The sequence below is a fragment of the Eutrigla gurnardus genome (genome assembly GCF_963514095.1).
Source record: "Eutrigla gurnardus genome assembly, chromosome: 15".
NCBI lineage: Eukaryota > Metazoa > Chordata > Actinopteri > Perciformes > Triglidae > Eutrigla > Eutrigla gurnardus.
The window spans coordinates 6,378,335-6,398,292 of NC_139938.1; the positions used below are offsets into that span (position 1 = coordinate 6,378,335).

The following is a 19,958-nucleotide window of genomic DNA, read 5'->3' on the forward strand; positions in this document are numbered from 1 at the left end:
TGGATTCATTACCTCAATAAAATTGTAAACATGTTTGGTTTCAATCACTAGTTTTCTTGTAAATTAGGTTGCTGTGGGTGACGTTGCGGTGACTATGTCCACTTCTGATATACAGCCTATGGTTAGTAGTTAAATTTGTTAGATTAGTTGCCTGTCAAGGAAGAGGAAAAATCAGTTTATTTGCTAGCTTAAATGCGCAAGACTATATGTTCACTGGCTAGTTGCTAACTTATCTGACTGCTGTACGGTGCTGAGCAGGAAGCAAACAGTGGGTTTATAGTGCTTTTTGGACTAAAATCAGGTTTCACAGAACCGTAAAATAATGAGCCAAAAGATGCTAGGCTCCCGAGCTGAGAATAACTGCAGATTTGGTAGTTAGGGGGATGCAAGTAGTCATTTAATCCATTGTCAGTGCTGTTTTAATATACCACAACAGGACAACAAAAGGGAATCATGTCAGCAAAAAAAGCTGTTATCTCAGCTCCCCCTGCCACAGCTACTTGTTTTTCTTCCTTTGTACCTGGCGACTACAAGAGAGCGGAGGAGATGCAGCGCCACACTTGAAGATACGGAAAAGTCATTAACTTCAGCCGCCTTTGTTCTTCCCTTCTCTGGCGCTGGAATGATATTCATGTATGCAGAGGAATGTCTCCTTTCCCTCTGTAGCTTGATCTTGGCGTGCCTCGTGGGCTCCCAGTGTGCAGCCTGCTTCCCACCCTGCTGTTCGCAATTCACTACGACACATTAAAGGTGCACCGTGTCTCATATGGGGGAGCTGGGCTTGAGCGGGGGAGGGCAGCCATGCCCAGGTACGCAAGCTTCACTGGAATGAACAATTAAAGGCATGCTGTGTCTGCAGTCGGCTAAATTAAGTCAGACAATTAGCACAAAAACGTCAGAGCGTTTGGGAGGAAAGTTAAAGTGATATTATTCTATGGCTGTTTATCTAAATGTGTCCATATGTAAACTGTAAATCCAGCTGCTGTTTGTGTATTCTGTCCATTTTTCAGTCACTCAATTATCTGCAAGCACGGATTCATACACATGACATTTTCTGTGTGCCATTTAAAAACACCCTGAGAGACTTACAAAGGCTAACAACGCTAACACAGCAATTTTCTCTTTTTTTTCCAAAAAAAAAACACCCAACATTTCAATTAATTGTGTCCCAGTTAATCAACTCCCAATGCTGTGTATGTTCTGATGAAACAAACTCATAATCATTACCACTTTTACTCACAGACGATACAGAAAGATTTCGGCGGCGGACTCCGCTGGCTCTGAGCACAAGTTAATTTAGTAGAAAATGAGCTGCTAACAGCACTGGTCCTCTCAGTGATGCTTCCTAAATAGATTGTAATTGTGTTTTAATAACCGGTTGAGCCACTGCAGCAGCTGCCTGAGAAGAGAGACGGGGTTGAATGAGTGGGCAATTGTTGAGGGAAGAAATCAAAGTTTTCATTCGGAAGAAGACAGATTGTCTTGATCTCTTTCGCTTTGCTGCAGACCGAAAACTTGATCTGGAAGGGAATCATCGCAGGATATTGTGACTTAAGGTATGCTGAGGCACAAAAACAGAACTTTTACATCACGTCCATAATCAATGCAGACGATCCCTGGTGGATATGACCCACAAGCCCCAATCAATCCCACAATAATAGTCACCAGCCTGGAGCCTGTTACAAAGGTTGATAGAAGTCAGGACTGATGGTTGAGATGCACCAAAGCTAGCCAACACATGGAAAGATGAGGCGGACAACGTTCCGATTTTCTCGGGCTGATGGGCGGAGATGGTTGTGGCTCGACTGTTGTGAACATGGCATCACAAACGTTCTCATTTTGCATCTAAATAGTACACTATAATACGTTCCTGAAAACATCTGAGGCAATGCACGAACACAATGATGATTTCTATTTGATCAGCATGGCTTATTCGACTGTTTGATCCAAGTTTTACGAGCCTGCTGCCTTGCCTCATAAAGCCGAGTCATGATTATGCAAATTCAGTTACAGCAAATTGTAAGACAACTCGCCAAGTCATATCCACCATTATCCTGATCAAAATAGATATGATTCAAGATATTTTCTCGATAATCATCAAAATATAACGTGAAATGGCAGTAAAACATATAATCACTTTACATTTAGTTAAGAAACAAATATTTGTATTTCGTCACAAATAAGTCACAGCTTTTTTGAGTGAAAACCAATCAAATAATCTTTAAAAAGATGATCATGAATCATAAGGTCTCCCTGCATAAATACATTATCAATAAATAAGTGTATTTTTCTATCCTGTAATTTTTGACGATATCTATGATTAACATGATAATGGAAATTCACCCCAATCAATTTATTGTGAATATAAAAACCTATACCGTCCCATCCCCATACACATGTAAGACTTCCTGGCTCCATCATAAAGAAACTTTATTGGTTTCCCACCTTAAATGGTCCACATCCTGAGCCTGCTCTGAGTAATAAAGGGACAGTCTGAAGGGGACTCTTTGATTTCCAATTACATTAAGCTAGTCCGGGATTACACAGCACGGGCCAATGAAACTTCATTGTCTCCTCAATTGGGAGTTACAGGACGGAGATGCCATGGCATGTCTCACTAAACGCACTTATCCTTTCCAAGTCTGGACTGACCAGTTAAACGTATTAGTGCAGGGTTGTGAAAAAGGCAGGGAGTGGATACAGTTAACACTAAACCTCGGTCCTTGACAGAAATAACCCTGCCGCTTTACAATCCAATGTCTTGCCTTCATGGAGGACAAGAGGTGGAGCGAGAACTCTGCAGCTCCGCCGTTAAGCGGACGTGACGGGTTTGCCATATTGCTCGCCGGCTCTTCCTGTGCTTCAGCGTACGTTGTTAATGTGTGCAGGTCTGCCGTCGTCTGTGAGAGCTCGTCTCGGCCCCCTTCCCATCACTCATCAGCATTCAGCGGCGTGAGAGCCCAGCGGTCGCACTGAAGCATCAGTCTCAACATGTTCTGCCTCTAGAAGCCTATTAGAGGCGTAACACGGCTTCCCAGAACATCTCTGAGCCACCCGAGGTGTTCCTGCTCCGTCCGCCGCCCGGCCACTTTCTGCAAACTGTCTCCCTTCCCACTCTACTTCTACTCTCTTTGCTCACTTCATCATCTTTCAGAGGAATTCTGATCTTCCTGCCGGAGCACTCATACGAAAAAAAGGCACCCCTTCCACCTCTAAATGAATGTGCTGAATAAAACATCTATCTTCCTCATTGATCTTCAGTGGGCGGAGACTGGGAGAGGGAGTGCGGTACGGGTGTGTGTCTGTGTGACAGTCCTCTGAATGGCTGACGAAGCTGTGTGTACAGAATGAATACGATATGGAGAGGAGATGAGGGGGAGAGGGGAGCGGAGATTAATCACCTGACAAGTGGATGGAGTGTCCATTTGTGCCTCGGGGACAGGCTGCAGATAGGATGTGACATTCAGGAGCACTTAAGAGGAGGTGAAGCGCTCGCTGGTCCCTCACACACACACACATACACACACATACACACACACACGGTCAGTCAATGTTAGCATACAAACACATGTAGGTTCAGAGGGGAATCCTATTACTGTAGATTGTAAGGGCAAAAGGTTGTGACACACTATAATATCCCACACTGAGGATGATGTATTATAAGGGTCAGGATAAAAAAAACACCTGTTGGTTAATGTGTGACGGCTGGAATAGCTCAAGATACTTTTTGTGATTGTGATACAAACCGAAGTACTTCAACGTCAGTAATTAACTAAATCCGTTCCAGATTGAAACAGACTAACGGCTGGTGTGGATTGCAGTCACCTGTGGTGCACTTGGATACAGGGTGTGATCCGAAAGAATACATCATCATGTACTACAGGTGGAAACATGAACACACATGTTGATTTGATATTTTCACATTACTTAATACCTCCCTAAATGAAAATGTTAGCCTGTTTTTTTTTTTTTTTGGACCCTATCTTTATTACTTAAATTATTTTTGTAAGTTTTATTCGGTAAGACTGCTTTGCATCCAAAAGGATTTTTCATGTTGCTCTGCCAAAAGTCTGGTGTGCATGGATGAGACCCTGAGAGAAGGCTGGCAGGCACAGACACTCCTGTGGGAGTTAACAGCAGACAGTAAGAAGGATTTTTTTAATGGATATGTGGGTTATACTTTTCAACTATTTTTAATGTGTCTGTCTCCAACAGCCCTGTTGTTTTTAAGTAGAAATGGTGAAGAATAATTCATTACAAGACAAGTCTTATTATGCAGATGGGAGTTGAAGCTACCTGCTTGCCTTCAGACGGCGGTTGGAGTGAAGGAAAGCCATATAAACTAACTATTGTGCATTAAAGACGTGGTAAAAATCTCTTACTCATTTTTATTCTGTTTTGTTGACATCAGGCTGCTTGCAGAACAATGAATAATTGAATGTAGAATAAAAGCGTTTTCAGAGTTGTTTAGATGCGGGCGCCTGCAGAAAATAAATTGACATCATGAAACACAAGTTCAGGAGCGGAGCTGTCGACCTGCTCTGGTTGTTCGTTGAGATATGACTCCAAGACACCATCTTATATCATCTGAAGCCGGCCTCTGTAATTTGTTCTACTCTCTCAGAAGAGAGATGTGTTTTTTCAAACAGAAAAAGACATGTTGGTGTCCATAATGTGTGGTCTGCTCTTCATACATGCTGTACTTTCACTCTAGCACCGGCACTCGTGTTCTTATATTTTCAAATGGACAATCACTGCTGATTTCAGCTCCAAGTCCGCCGTTTTATCATCCCATTGTGGCGTCTGATGCACGGATATATTTCAGAGTTTTGGGTTTTCCTCCACCAAAGAAATTCTTTGTCAAGTGAAAAATATTTCATGAATTTGTTGATTTAATTGACAGATTTGACAACTGTGTCTCCTCAAAGAATCACACACAAGCACCATGAAGCTTGTGTTTATCAGACAGGTTCATAAGTTTCTTGGATAGAAGTCATTCTGTCCAAAAAAATTACAAAAGGATTAAAGACATCTCAGACAAGAGTCCAAAACTACTGATTAGTTGACTAATCGGCTAAGGGGGGACGCCCTACAGGGTTTTATGGACATAAAATAAAAATAAAATAATGAGAAAAAAAAAAGTCCTTGTCCAATGCACAGAAAATACAAGCCCTTTCTTTGTCTCTATGTTTCTACTACTGCATTGACCCCAACAGGCCTAACAGGTCAGCTGTATTCTTTCACACTGAAGCTGGTTTACAGTCACTCAGGAAAACTCCCTTACTTTATCAGGTACACAAGGTCAAGAGCCAGCTTTAATATCATTATGTAGGTGGAGATGTGAAATGTAGTTGTTTTTTTTCATCACAGTAATGACATTAACATGAATCATTTAAAAACGTAATATGTAAATAATTTAAAGCCTGTGCACTAAGAGGCGGGGTTTTTGCATTTCAGCACATTTTCTTAAAAAGCCAAAGGCATTTATCTCACCATGTGTCTGATATACTGAAGAAGCCTTGTGTTCACACCCTGCTACCTGGAATCGTTGATTTGTTGCTGTTCCCTTCGTGGTTCCTCCAACACAAGCTTCCACTCATTTTTAACGTTTTGGACCGCCACTCCTTTATAGTATCAATGTCATTATCTCTAATCTTCACCCAACAAGATCCAAGAAACACAGTAACTCTAGAAAGAGTTTACACAGGACGCTCCCTGCCGCAAAGCAATGCTTTAATGTGGTGTCGAGTCTTCGGTGTCATGTGAAATGAAAACACGGTGGGAATCTCTCGTACAGTCAGTGACGCTTTCTCTCTCTCTCACACACACACACACACACACACACACACACACACAACACACTGAGAGGTGAATGAACTTGGAGAAAGGCCAAATATGAGCTGGTACAGGAAACACAGGAAACACACACTTTTATACAGGACTTTGTAAGGTCGGTGGAGTTTGTGGTGTTCAGGGATGTTGGTTTTGGATCACAGTTCAGGAACAGGAAGTTGGTTCAGAGTCAAGAGGCTGCAAAACCTCAACCTGTCATTTCTCTTCTTACACCAACGGCTTCACTAAGTTTGGTTCATTGACTGCATATAAAAAGTGGACAAAGTCATCATGCGGTACCCACTGGTTTGTGGACTACGGTTGTGAAGCTTCTAGTCTGGCTTTTTGGCCGTCGCCATCTTGGAATTTTTGCAACCACTGATAAGTGACCATATTTTTTTCACAATCAAACTTCTTTTTTGCAACCAGAAGAGTCGCCCCCTGATGGCCATTAGAGAGAATGCAAGTTAAAGGCACTTCAGCGGTGGCTTCACTTTTCAGAACCTTCTACATTCACAGCTATGTAACCGCTGACTTTATACTCATCGTGACACACACTCTGTCTCGAGCAGACACTCGGTCACGTTTCACTGGTCTTGCAATACACTGGTGTCCATGACTCTCCTGCATGGGTGAACTGGGGACAGTTGCCTGTTTTGCATATGCAGCTGGCAGTAAATAATGGATTTTGCTGTTATCGTTGCAGCTGGGTGGCTTGGGCACCTCAACCACCATGCATGCAAGGCACTAATCGTGTCAATTAACAGCTAATGTTAACAATAAAATAAATAAACTCAAATCTAGTTTAAGAAAGAGTATATTTCAGACTAGATTATGATCACATGCTCCATATTCTTAATTAAAGTTGTGTTAAGTATTGACACAGAAAACCACCATCTTTAGTGGGAGTCAACCGGAGCTCGAGAACAATTTCATTTCATTTTAGCAAAAACTCACAAGAATCATCAAGAATGAATCAAAAATAACTGTCACCCCTCACATCTCCGACGTCTCCAGTTGTGCAGTAAAAAGAAAGGCAGACTCCACTAAGGAGCCTTCACACCTCCTTCACCACTCCTTCCAGCTCCTCAGCTTCAGAGCACCTCTGGACAAAAAGAGAATGTATAAAAACTCTTTCATTCGCGCTGCAATATCCGTTTTGAACAAGGCCAAATACACAGCTTTGCAAACCTGCTCTTATTTATTGAATTTTGTGTTTCTGTAATGCAATTTAAATTACATTTTCCTTATCACCATGAGATAGACAATAAAACTTTCTGAATTTGATTTTTTTTTTAGAATCCAACAATCCAATTTCCCACAGTGCTCCAGTGTCACTGGTGCGGATCCAGTTTGTGTACAGCTACACTAACCGCCTCCTGCTGCACCACGTGGAGGCCAAAGGGACTTAACTTCTCCACCCTTGGGTGATGCATGAATGCAAATTATTGTTTCATTTCACAAGTATTATATTAGAAAAAGCCAAAATTCAATATAACAACCTCATGTGCAAAAAAAGGATTTTCCCTCACTTTGCCTTTGTCGAAGAGTTGATGCACTAAATGAGATGTGGAAACATCTTTGCCGACTAAGTTCTGACAAACAGATAACTCACATGACTGATCAGCTGTTTCTGATGTAGCAGTTTTTTCAGATAATCCCATAACATGCAAATAGAAGGCTGTTAGTAGGAACAAAAAGTACATGTGGACTGTTGAGGAGACCTAAGTATTACTACTGAAAACTACACCTTGTGTTGCCTTATTTGCTCCAAACCAGTTGATGGAAAGGCGTCCAGTTTGTATTTCTTTATTGCAATATTGCAAAAGTTTGCTCATGATTCCCTTGGCAGCAGCCGATGCAACATCTAAAGGCTCATACAGCTAACAACTCTGCACATATGGCCTGAATCAGGACTTTTCTGCAGATTGTTAAATATCTTATTAGCAGCCAGGTAATAATGCAACCTCAATGTTTCCAAAACCAATAAAAAGTGAAGAGAACTTCAGTGAGTCTCGGGTCCCAGAACTGCTGTGGAGAAGACATAAACCGCAGCTTTACTTTCACATCGGCTGCGGTGCAGGAAGAGGAAATAGATGCATGCTGGTGTATCATCCCAAAGGAGTATCATCTTTATGAAACCCTCAGGTGGAGCGCCGCAGACAATGACTCATACAGAATGTAACAGACTGTTATGGAGGTCTATAGGACGCAGATGAAAGCTTCTATTTTAGGCGCATTGCTCTGAGGAGGAACACCTCTCTTTTCATAACTACTATAAGGCACTTCAGCCCCGCGGCCCCATTGATTCACATCACAAGGAACACTGTGGGAATTTAAGAGACAAGTCACTTCCCCCTGTGATTCACTGATGATGATGGCTTCCCTTTATCGGTTAATCAACCGATGTGTCCGTCCGGCTCATAGCTGCACCTCCCTGACCGAAGCCAAGCGTCTGCAGAGATTGTGCACATAAAAGCACTTATCTTCATCACTTCGCCTCCTCCTGCCGCCGCGTGCCTCCAAACTACAGCGTCAGATCAGAGTCACGTTATAGCTGGCGGGGTTCCTGCGTTCTCTTTATCTTTCTCTGCTGTCAATTAAATGGTAGCTGATGTCCTGCAGGGGATGAGGAAGAGATGGGGGGGGTGTACAGGTTGAGGTGAAAGCAGGGAAAACAAAAAAAAAAACAGCAACCGCATCTAACCAGAACCCTCTTAACAGCACCTCTCCTCCCTCATCTCCATCGCACCCTCGTTCATAATAGATCACAAGAGCGGATCAGATCAGATAGCGAGATCAGATAGCTGGTTTGAAATGTATGGGATCCTTCACAGTCTGATTTAATGATGACATCCTCAGAGCCGGGGCCAGAGGTTTTTATTCAGCCTTTATAATAGCCTGCTGGTGGTGGGAGCTGGTGGGGAGTCAAAGGAGAGGAACCCCAAGGCAAAGTTTCTCCTTTCTCTTTTCTCTCAATAGATGCTGTAATTGAATTATAGCGCAACTGATACTTTGGAGTCAGACCTCCTCCCCCCTCCTCCTCCCACCACACCCCCCTCCTGCCCCCTTGATTCTCTTCAAAAGACACCAACGATGGAATTTGTCTCTCTGCTTTGAAAGCATATGCTAATAAGGAATGGATGAAAAGCACACTGGTAAAATTTGGAATGAAGTGAATAAATTCAGTGAAAAAAAAAACAGATACTGTAAGATAATCAGCATGTTTGCTCATTAGACTAAATGTATGTTTGGCATCCCGACAAACAGCAGAGCGTAATTGGTGCACAAAGAGGCCCAATCTAGAAATTACGGTTGATCTTTTTACATAAAAAAAAAACACAGTACTGCAGGATAGAAGGAGAGAGAGAGAGAGAGAAAGCTGAGGGGAGACTACAAGATGAGAGGGGGGAGTAAGGGAGAAATGTGAAGACGACGTGGGGGAGAGGGAGGGAATGAGGGAGGGAGGAGCACTTTGCTGTTTCAAAGAGAAGAAGAAATACTGTACTCTCCCACGTTGGCATAATAACACTTCAGCCCACATACAGTCAGGATCCATGTTTCTTATCTAGCTGGTAGCCGAAGCTCACTTAGTCCTGTTTGGAGGTAAACTACACAATGCAGTCATTAAAATAAAAGCATCAGCCCACGTCAAACTGCCACATATGAGGCGAAAACAAGCATCTGACTGGAAAAGCACATCGGGACATCGGGGACTGTAAAGAGATTTTTGATGAATTTGACACAAGGTTTAAAATGTATCTGTAAAGCCCAAAGAGGAAAAACTCTGCATAAACTCATTTCACACACAAATTATATTATGGTGGAAACATTTCAGATGATGCAGTTTGTTAGGTGACCAATATGATCTGTTGGTGCAATTTCATTTTCAATTTAAGTCTTACCTAAAATAAACAAGTATGGACAGATTTAGTTTGGGAAATAAACTCAAATAAATGTGATCGTTAAAAGACATTTCATTCAAAAGAGCCAAAAGTGTATTTTCAGCACTAACATTTTATTGAGTGCTAAACTAAAACCAGATCAACGTTTTGGGAAATCTGCTTATTTGCTTTCTTACTGGATTACATGATAAGATGTGTAAATACGAAGTTATCACAAGACTGGAAACACGTAGCCTGGTAACACCTTGAATGTTCACTAACAAACACATGAAAGATATCAAATATTCAATTAAATATATAGTTGGTCCTTCAGAAGCTAACTTTACTTTTGTGCTAAGCTAAGCTTGGTGCTAACTTCCTGCACACATCCCAAAATGTCCAACTTTCCCTTTAATGCTACTTTCTGAGAGACATTTTTCCTCCCGTCTGAATGTGATGTGATAAGAGTTTGCAGTGTGCTGTATTATTAAATATTATTAAATATAAATATTTCACAGCAAACAGGAGAAGCATTAGCCGCAGCGGACTTCTAATTATCACTTCAAAGTGATGCGCTCCCATTTAGAAGGAGCTCATTACCGTGCAGCCAACACGGCTCACAGGAGCACAGTCACTTGTTACACCTGACTGATTAAAGCAGGAAACGCCGCAGAGCACAACGCAAACCACAGTAACAGCAACAGCACACATTCAAATCACACTCGTGTCCGTCTGTCGCACCGGTGCATGCTGGGAGGCTTCTCGTGTTGAATTTATTTCAAAGCCAGAGTGCACTTTTATTCGGGATAACTAATCCAGGATTAACAAATCAATTCTCCAACTGTGTTCAAAGGACCAAATAAGCTGGACGAGAATTAACGGGATCACATGAGCCTGATAACGACGTGTTAGCCGGAATTAACGAAGCCACGTTTGAACATGTCAGGACATCCCTCTTATACATGTTTAACTGTTTATTGCATTGTGTAGGTGTTGGGATTAATACGCCATGTGGTTTAAACTTTACTTGAAGAGTCTGCAATTGAATTAGTCCGACAAGTGTGTGAAAGTGAGTTAACCAGGGATTAGTGAAGGAGAGCATCATCTCAAGGGTGAGCTACTTTCAACAATCCGGTTTGAACCGGACAACTATTCCCAGATGATTTGTGAGTTCATACGAAAAAAAAAAAACAGGTCATGTACTTTAGATTTCTTTTTCAGAATTTGGATGTAATATTAATAACTCCTTCAGATTGGCATGACATGTACAGACCCCCTGCCCAGTTTAAAAAACTCTGCCTGCAAAAGCACACTGGAACAGATAGAGGACTGTGTGTGCCCACATGGCCCGGCCTCCTCCACCTGTAATGGAGAAGTTAAAGAGAGCGTGTGGGCTCCAGCGGAGGCCGTCCTTCAGCTCGCGCACCCCCAAACACTCACACAGCCCAGCTTGCTCCTGCATTTATTCATGATCTGCACTACCGCTGGTCCCGAGTGCACATTTCATAATTGATGCACACTGTAGTGTAGCGACTGGAAACGCTACTATATCTGCCTCCACCACTCTGCTTCACTTCATCAGTGAGTCAGACTGGTCTGTGTTACACTCGGATTACAGTAAACTTCCTGACCCTCCTCCGCTACTTAGCAGGCAAGGCAACATTCAGAATCATGTGTCAAATGATCAAATGAGCATCTTTAATTTGTCTACTGTTTTCGTCTAAAGATGGAGGATCAGGAACATTCTTTTTGGAGAAGAAAGTAGACCTCCTGAGGGCTGATAAATAAAGTGTGTTACCAGGTCTGGATCACAGTTGCATCAGACTGATAAAATATCAGAAAGAGCATCTGTTACATAGTAAGGAGCCAAGAGGCAGGCCTGCTGGGTGAATGATGAACGGATGATGTAACTGGACAACAACATGCCGCTGAGCTGCTCCATCCAACACCATGACAGCTCATCATTACACGGTGGCTCACTAATTGAGATCCATGTTGGGAGTCAGCGTGTCGATGCCTGACTGGGCGAAAACTGGTAAACGATAAGCGAGTTCACTCTTCAACCAGTAAAGTTCAGCGATATAAATAACTATATGAATCCAAACGCATGATCACCACACGCTGTTACCGTTTAAGAGAATGAGAGTTGTACAGCTATGGTCAGCTATGAGCAGCTGATTTCATTAAAGTCATTACTTGGTAAAGAGTAAACACAAAATGCAGGATTCTTCTTCTTCTTCTTCCATTAAAGAAGAAGAAGAAGAAGAAACAGTCTTAGAAGGGAACGTAGATTTCAATCTGTGATGTACAAATTGACTTGCATCCAAATTACTTTATTATGCTCCTGCTTTTACCCATGTCCTACTGAGTGCGACCATATTCATCTTTTTCTTTCAATTCAGCTCTCTCTGTGGAGCTGCAAATTAGCACAGCAGCAAACTCTTTACTGTTGCAGGGCAGGAAATTCACTTTTCATCGAGGCACATTTCCTCCCCTTAGCCGCTCTTAGTGAGCGAAAAAAGGCCCGCTCGTATCAACCAGAAGGGCACTCGGATCTCCGCCAAGGCCGCTTCCGTAAGTGAAAAATAACCCATGCACCGGCTGATTTTTCTTTGTTTGACGCGTCCGAAACCGTCTGAAAGAGTTATTTCAGAGCAGAAAAGCAGTGGCGTGTCCCTTTATGTAACACTGAATCAGTCTACACATATGGGACTTGTGGATTTTCTTCTCTGAAGCTGTAAAACTCGCTCCGGGATTCAGCAGAGAAGTGATGTTTAGGAGCTCAGCGGGATCCCAGGAGATTTATGTTTTGATGTTGCGGGATTTGTGAGAAAAAGAAAAGTGGAGCAGCGGAAACTATATCCAGACGCGGTGGAATATCACAAATATATAGTTGATTGCACCAAACTAGTATCTCCACCTCTCACTGGCATCTTTTTCCTGTATTTCCTGCCTTTAAGTGTTTTTTGCCAGTTGAGTCCGATACTGACTCAAACAATATGCTCACCTGGCTGACTCAGCCGTTCCCCACTGAAGGAAACAGTGCTCGGCTCTCTCATGCTGCCAGGCTCTCCTGTCCTCCGCCACCAGCTCGCCGTGTCTACCTGGAAACTGCTGATCAACGGCCCTTAAATATCACCAAAGCAAAGAGCATAATTCATAAACTTTCACGTTTGTGCTACTGCTGCTGGGAGTTGGGCCAATATTTGAATAAACTTTGCCGGAGAGTACGACACATTTTTGGCCATCGGCGGATTTCATCAAGCGTTTCCCAGCGCTGTGACGGTGTCAAAGATCAGATATAAAAAGCAGCAGCGTATGATCCCACACTGCACTGTACCGTCCATCCATCCGTCAAGACTGATGAGATCATAAATCCTTCTCCCCCCAGACTGACTCATGCATATGAACACATCCCCCTCTGCCTCCACCTGTTTCTATCCATCATCAGGACACTTCCTCTGACCCGCTCTGCCTGTCACCTGACACACACACTCCCCCCAAAATCTTGCATCCAGGAATTTGTGACAAAATTTGCAGACACCAGAGTTAGACTGGATCCCCTCAAGGCGGTCCAACAATTTTACATTTTTTAATCATAAAAAAAACCTGAAGCATTTAGCTGGAGGCTGGAGGAGAGTCGGTGGGTGTGTTGTCAGTTCAAGTGTCCTTGAGCAGGATGGTGACCTCCGTAATGCTCCTTGATGTGTGGGGCTGTTTTGAACCAATCAGTGCTCTTTGAGTTATTTTAAAACTACCAGACAATTCCCTCGACTGCAACCCGACATATTGGCATCAGTAGTTTAAAGAAGCCTGCTGTTGATGCTGTATCTGCTGTCTGATATGGATGTGTGTGTTGATTTTCTATGTGTGAAGGCATCAGTTGAAGCCGGTAGCTGATTGGTTGGTAGAAAAGGTGCGTGGAAACTCCTGCTGCGCTTTGAGAAAAGATGAGCCGTCACGTATAGAAGGCACCCTTTGTAGTTAATGGCATAATAAATGCAGAGCAGTCCTTTAAGTGCCTTCCCTAGACAACCATGCAGAGGATTGACAAAATCTACAAAACTGCTCATGCAGACGACAAGAAATATAAACGCAGCGGACATATGAGCACACCGTTCTAGACGTTGTCACCCATTACAGAGCCGTAAACGCGCTGGCGGCTCGGAGCCGTCTCCAGTTCAAACGAGAGAAAATGCAAAGCAAACTGGAGCTCGTGAGGAAGTAGAAGCAGGAATCAGGATGCCAACCAAATGGCCCATTCATCCCCAAATGTATCATTGTGAAACGCTCCTCTGTGTACGCCAGCGCCCGCCATTCATTTTGCCCCCAGTCAGACGGCGGCCTTGAAGTAAACATGCACGGTATGATAATAAGTCAGCACGCCACATTTCACGCAGGACTCGTTGTCAAAAGTGCCAAACATCTATCTCTCTAGTTCCAGTCTATTTACGTTCCCCGGTATAAGTCAAGGTGAACAGACAGCCAAATACTAAACACCTGGATTTATATGAGGCCGAGCCCGGAGCTGAGGGTTGTGTGTTTGTCTCGTAAAGCAGCGCTGACTGGAGACGCTTTGCCGCCAGCCGAGACACGGTGTTGCGTCTCCACTCTGAAGCAGCCGCCAGGAAAACCACCCGGCGGGAGAAGCCGCTAGTAAAACACGACTCCCGACCTCTCGTATGCGCCGCTGTGCTCCCTGCTCTCCTCTCGCTCATCGCTCACAGGTTAGTGGGCCGACAACAGGAGGCGGGGCCAAGGGTCAGACTGGGAAATGCTGGCAGCCGCAGCGTCACAGGTGGAACTCCTATTTATGGTATCAGCTGAAAGGGAGTCCGGTTTACTTTTAGGTGTGAATGTGGATGATGGCTGCTTTGTGTTGAGCGTGGGGGGCCTAAAGGAAGGTATTTTATTAAAATCACAGGGTCTACTTCTTTCTCTTCTGTTCTTATATCTCTGCGTTCCCACCACGAACCTCTAATTACTGCATGAGTGCTGACACGGACAGCCACTGTACATCACGTCAACGTCTCTTTTGATCACACTCTGATTGGTGAGAGATTTTTGTGCTTGCATCACTCGTGTGAAAGCCTCTTTTCATCTCGCTGTGTCAAAGTAGTGTGTGTGTGTGTGTGTGTGTGTGTGTGTGTCTTGTGTGCGCGGGTGTCTAATCATACATGTGCGTGTGGTGAGCCTCCGTGTAAAGCAATGTACGCGACACTGGAAACAGAATGAGGTCAGCAGGAAAAAGCAACCAGACAAGTCCGCCTTTTGTCTCCCGTGCACACCGGGCAGTGGACTCCCCCGTGGGGGAGGGGAGGGGAGGAATACAACATGTGCATTAGACCTCATAACATCATTTATAACAGGCACACTTCCACACAAATGGCTTTCACCACAGAGGTTCCACCATTAGCATTAAAGGGAGAGGCCGATGGAGAAGCTTCGCTGCTACAGTTCATCTAAGGAGCAACTCGAGCCTGCATCGATGACTGGAGAGTGTGTGTGTGTGTGTGTGTGTGTGTGTGTGTGTGTGTGTGTGTGTGTGTGTGTGTGTGTGTGTGTGTGTGGCCCCCACGGCCAGCTCAGCCCCCTTCAGTTCTCTCTCATGTTGTTCAGAGAGATAAAGATGAAGGCCAGACCTTGTCCATCATTCTGTTATTAAGGCGGCACGCCGGTGAGTCTCGGCCTGAACCTGCTGCCCGCCAAGTGCACGCCATCATGTTCACTTGTCATATTTGGTTAGAGAGGAATATCCAGCAAGGGCACATTCACCCTTTTCAGCATCTCCAAAACAACTTGACAACTGTCTGATATTTTCATTAAAATGTGCTATTATGTGATGTAAATGTTGAGGTACATGAATACTGTTGGATGACTGAAAGGCTAAGAGGACTACATTACTTTAAGGGCTGTATGATGGGGGGAAACTCATTTCTTTCTAACTATATCCTAAAGTTGTTGTTCCTAAACTGATGCTGAATCCACCAGATATCAGGCAGCTCCCTCTGGAGCCACAAAATGCTTTATACTACTGTTCTCACATATACAGCAGACCTGTAAACAGACTTTGATGTGTAAAATGGGCGGAATTCCCCTTTAAGCTACTGTACTAAGACGAGTGGAGCGGCGGTGAGGGGGAGCTGAACCTTATGTTTCACTTTGTACAGAAATCTATGCTCCCCCCTGGGTTATTAATGTTTTCTTTGAACGCTCCGCTTGACTTGGAGGCACGAAGAACTGCAACGCTCTTCCCACAATGCATCAAAATGATACAACAGCGTTCAAAATGTTTTGTTTGTGTAATTAAATTCAAACATTATTAATGGAACTTTTAATAAGTGCCACCAACGTAGACATAAACCCTGACACGGAGACAGAACTGTCGTAGCGTCACAACAAAGTGAAGGCTGTCTTTCTCATGTATCCATTAACTAATGCAAAGAAAGGCTGAAATCAAATATGAATTTATGAAGAAAAAAAAAGATGACTCGCCCAGAGAGACTAGACTTGCCGACCTTCAGCCAATAGAAAAAATAAAACCTTGCCTCTTTTCTATTTCCTCCTTATCATTTCCCTACAGCCTTATGAAATAATTTGAAATAAAGTTACCAGTCAGATTCATATTTGGTTCTTTACTGGCTGACTTACACTGTGAATGACCCCATGCGTTTCTGGTGACTAAATGGACCCAAATTTACTAAATTAACATCATGCAGGATTGAAGAAGACAATGTTTACCGAGACATTAAATCAAGTGAGACGTCCATGCGATCAGACTTTCAACCAGGAGTCGCCCCCTGATGGCCAGCACAGAGAATGCAAGTTTAAGGCAGTAAAGCTTTGGCTTCCCTTTTTCATGTCGGCCATCATTCTCACACCGCGACATAAGCCGGTGTTTGTTTGCAGACCTCTCTGTCTCTGTGTGTCTTGGCTTCACTTGTCAGATCCGGAGGTCGCCGCCTGCTCTGAACACCATCACAGGTGTTTTCATTCTGGCTGATTGGACATCTGTTCCGGTTGAAGGCAGGTGGAGCTCTGATGGGGTCACAAGTCTCCATCTACCAATAGGAATGATCATTTGTTCAACCCTAACAGGTAGCTAACGGGAGACCCAGGAAGATGTCAAACAGCTACAGGTTGCAGTCGAATAGTCAAAAAATTCTCCTAACTCCTATTCCTTGACCTCTGGGGAAAACGTCACGGGGTTAAGGAAAGGCGATAGGAGAACTCAAAAGGATTTAGGAAATCGGTGCTCAGAGAATCCGACCGGACTTTCACTAAGCTACGTCATTATAACGCGGCCGCTGATGATTGACAGCTTATGATCGGCACCAGCGATTGACGTGCGTCTGCGCTGGAGAAACTACAATAATGGACTACAAAAAACGCGTCGTCCACTTCTCCCCATGTTGTTGGTTTTATAAACAGCTCGTTCACTGACCGGCTTCAGGTCCAGCAGCTCCTCCTTCCTGTTTGACCGTTTGCTGTATTTACATTTCATTTGTGGTTTTTGTTTCGTTTTTGTCAAACTTGTAACATGATTGAAATAAATAAAAAATATCATTTAATTATTATCACTGTCCACACATGTAGCAACACAATTCATAACGAAGACTGAAGCAGCAACATCCTTTTTCCTGTTAACATTGTCGCACGACGACGCCTCTCTCGATGTTGACATTAATGAAGGAGGGCCGGGACAAAGGCTGAGTAGCAGCCAGACAACAAGCGGAGAATTCCATTAAATGAGTTATCTTTCTACTTAAAAGTAGTTCTGGCTCACTGGGTGGTGAAATGACATTTAGAGCGTCTAGCAGGGTTTATGCACCAGTAAGTGTTCTTCATAGGTAGCTGGCAATTAGGCATGCTAAAACATCTCCAGTCACGTCAGTAATTCATCTTCTTGGCATGTGGGGAAGACAACATGTTTTGTCTCATGTGTCGTGAGGATTTCAGTTGAAGCCAATCACCCCCCCCCCCCAAACAGCCTCGTCCGGCTGCCATTTCCAGCACAGACAGACAAAAGATGAGGACGAACTCAGACGTTTTCCAATCAGTGTGCCTGGAGCTCGGCCACGACTCATTTAGGCTTCGAGACGACCTTGAAATTCTGTGTGAGGATCTCCACCTCTTATACACACACACACACACACACACACACACACACACTGAGGCCAAGCTCATCCAACTCCAGTGTTTAGTGTTGTGAAGCAGCTGGAAGCACACAAGCCGTTAACAAGTAAAGGTGAAAATGTTTTCTGGCAGGCCGACCTCCTCCTCCTCCTTCACACTTTACCTAGCAGCGGCTCACCTCCTCCTCTGACACGTCCAACCTGGCAACCGCCGCCACGCGTTCACACTTCGCCCCGACTTCTGCACACAGACGTTCTTCGCACACTAGCACATCTGCTCTGATGGAAAATCGCACAACCAAGCAGAAAAGACGCAGAAGTAATACAAGGAATAATTGATGTGGGGGAAGCGGCGTGCAGAAGAGACTTGTGTTCAGTAGCGCCGCTGTCACGACGGGCTTAATGGGTGCTGCTGCGCCGCACCGATCAACACTTGATGGATCGTGCCGAGCTACAGTAGAGACCATTTTCCAACGTATAAATAGCAAGTTCAGATGTGTCTGACTTCATGATACGGAAGTGGCTGGAAGGTCAAACAGGAAGCTTTTCTTCCGTTGAGTATCTTAAAATGAGATGTTGTTGAGCAGTCAGTCATAACAGTGAACATCGCAACAACAATATAACACAAGAAGCCTCGAGTTCGGCATTTTGGCTGTTGCCATCTTGGATTTTTTGCAACCAGTGAACAGAAGTGACCATATTTGGACTGCGGAGGAGCGACGGGTGGATCTGATGAACACAAGCAGCAGAGCAGCAACCTTATGGCCAAGTGTTTAAGTCATCATCTACAGATAATACATCAAGTGAGAAGTAGGGTCATTTTCTCATAGACGTCCATGCAATCAGACTTCTTTCTACAACCAGTCGCCCCCTGATGACCAGCAGAGAGACTGCAGGTATGAAACACTTCAGCCTTGGCTTCACTGATGTCAACCATCGTTCACACAACCTGAACATAAGCCAGCGTTTGTTTGCAGACCTCTCCTGCATCTCCGGGGGCTTTGTCTCCGTCAGTGTGTCTAAATGGATGCAGTGGCCCCTGCCAGCCTGGCGGAGGCCCCACAGCTCTGGGCTCCTGAGCGCCAGCGGCACTGGACGGTCCACGCAAAAGCTTCTGACAACATGAAGCGACAACAGAAAGGCCCACAGAGACTACAGCACAAGTAGACCAGCCTCCTCCTCCTCTTCCTCACACAGCATCCGCAGGGCTCAGCTTCTTTGCCGAGAACGCCAACTCTTCCACGGATGGACCCCACAGAGCTCAGTACACAGTTGTCCTCTAATACCACAGACGTGCAGTGACAGCTGCTCAGGCGTGTGTGTGCTGCAGTGCTGTGCAGGTTTGTGTTTCGGTGTGCGAGTTGTTGACGAGTTGAAAGTGGAAGGCATCAGCGGAACGACGTGCACACATCAGCGAGGAGTGGTGGAGTAATAAAGTGGCTCTGATGAAAACTTAATGGCCCCCTTCACCTTTTATTAATGGAGCAGGCGCGCGCGCACGGGTTCACACCACGCGGAGCTCTCTCGCGCTCACCAACAAACTAGGACCCACTGGTGGTCCACTGACAACCGGCAAGAACGACCAAATGCAAATATGCCGAATGGGCCTTGAACGCACGTAGTTGACGTACGTAGACGTGTTGCGTGTTTGTGCGCGCGCTCTCTCTCTCTCTCTCTCTCCCTCCTTATCTGCACTTTCAACACCTAAGAAGCCCGGGCGCTGCCTGCATCCCTCCCTCTTTGCACGAACACTCGCGCTACAATCACACCAGCAGCCACTTATTAATATCTCCCTTTCAAATGCTAATTCCGCTTCATGCATAAATCATAACTTCCAGAGGTGCTGGTGGTTTTTAGTGGTGGGGGGTTGGTGCAAAGGCTGCCGGTCCCAACCTGCATCCCAGTAGAAATTAATGAAGTGAACGTGAAAGCGTCCCAGAAACGAGACACCGACCCCCGCAGCCTCAGCAACGATCCGCATGCAGCGTCTCCAAACTTCCCATGAGCCATTACGACCTCCCAGATACACACCGACGTGATCAAACGTCCCCCCCTCCCGTTAATGAGGATATACACGCACGGCTGGTTGAACTTGTGAACACGCTGC

At 44.5% G+C, this 19,958-nt stretch overlaps 1 protein-coding gene across 1 annotated transcript in view; it reads right to left on the reverse strand.

The window, feature by feature from the left end:
* lhfpl7 (LHFPL tetraspan subfamily member 7) overlaps positions 1 to 19,958 on the reverse strand; it is an 88,269-nt gene that overhangs the window by 66,955 nt on the left and 1,356 nt on the right. The gene's annotated exons all lie outside the window — the stretch shown is intronic.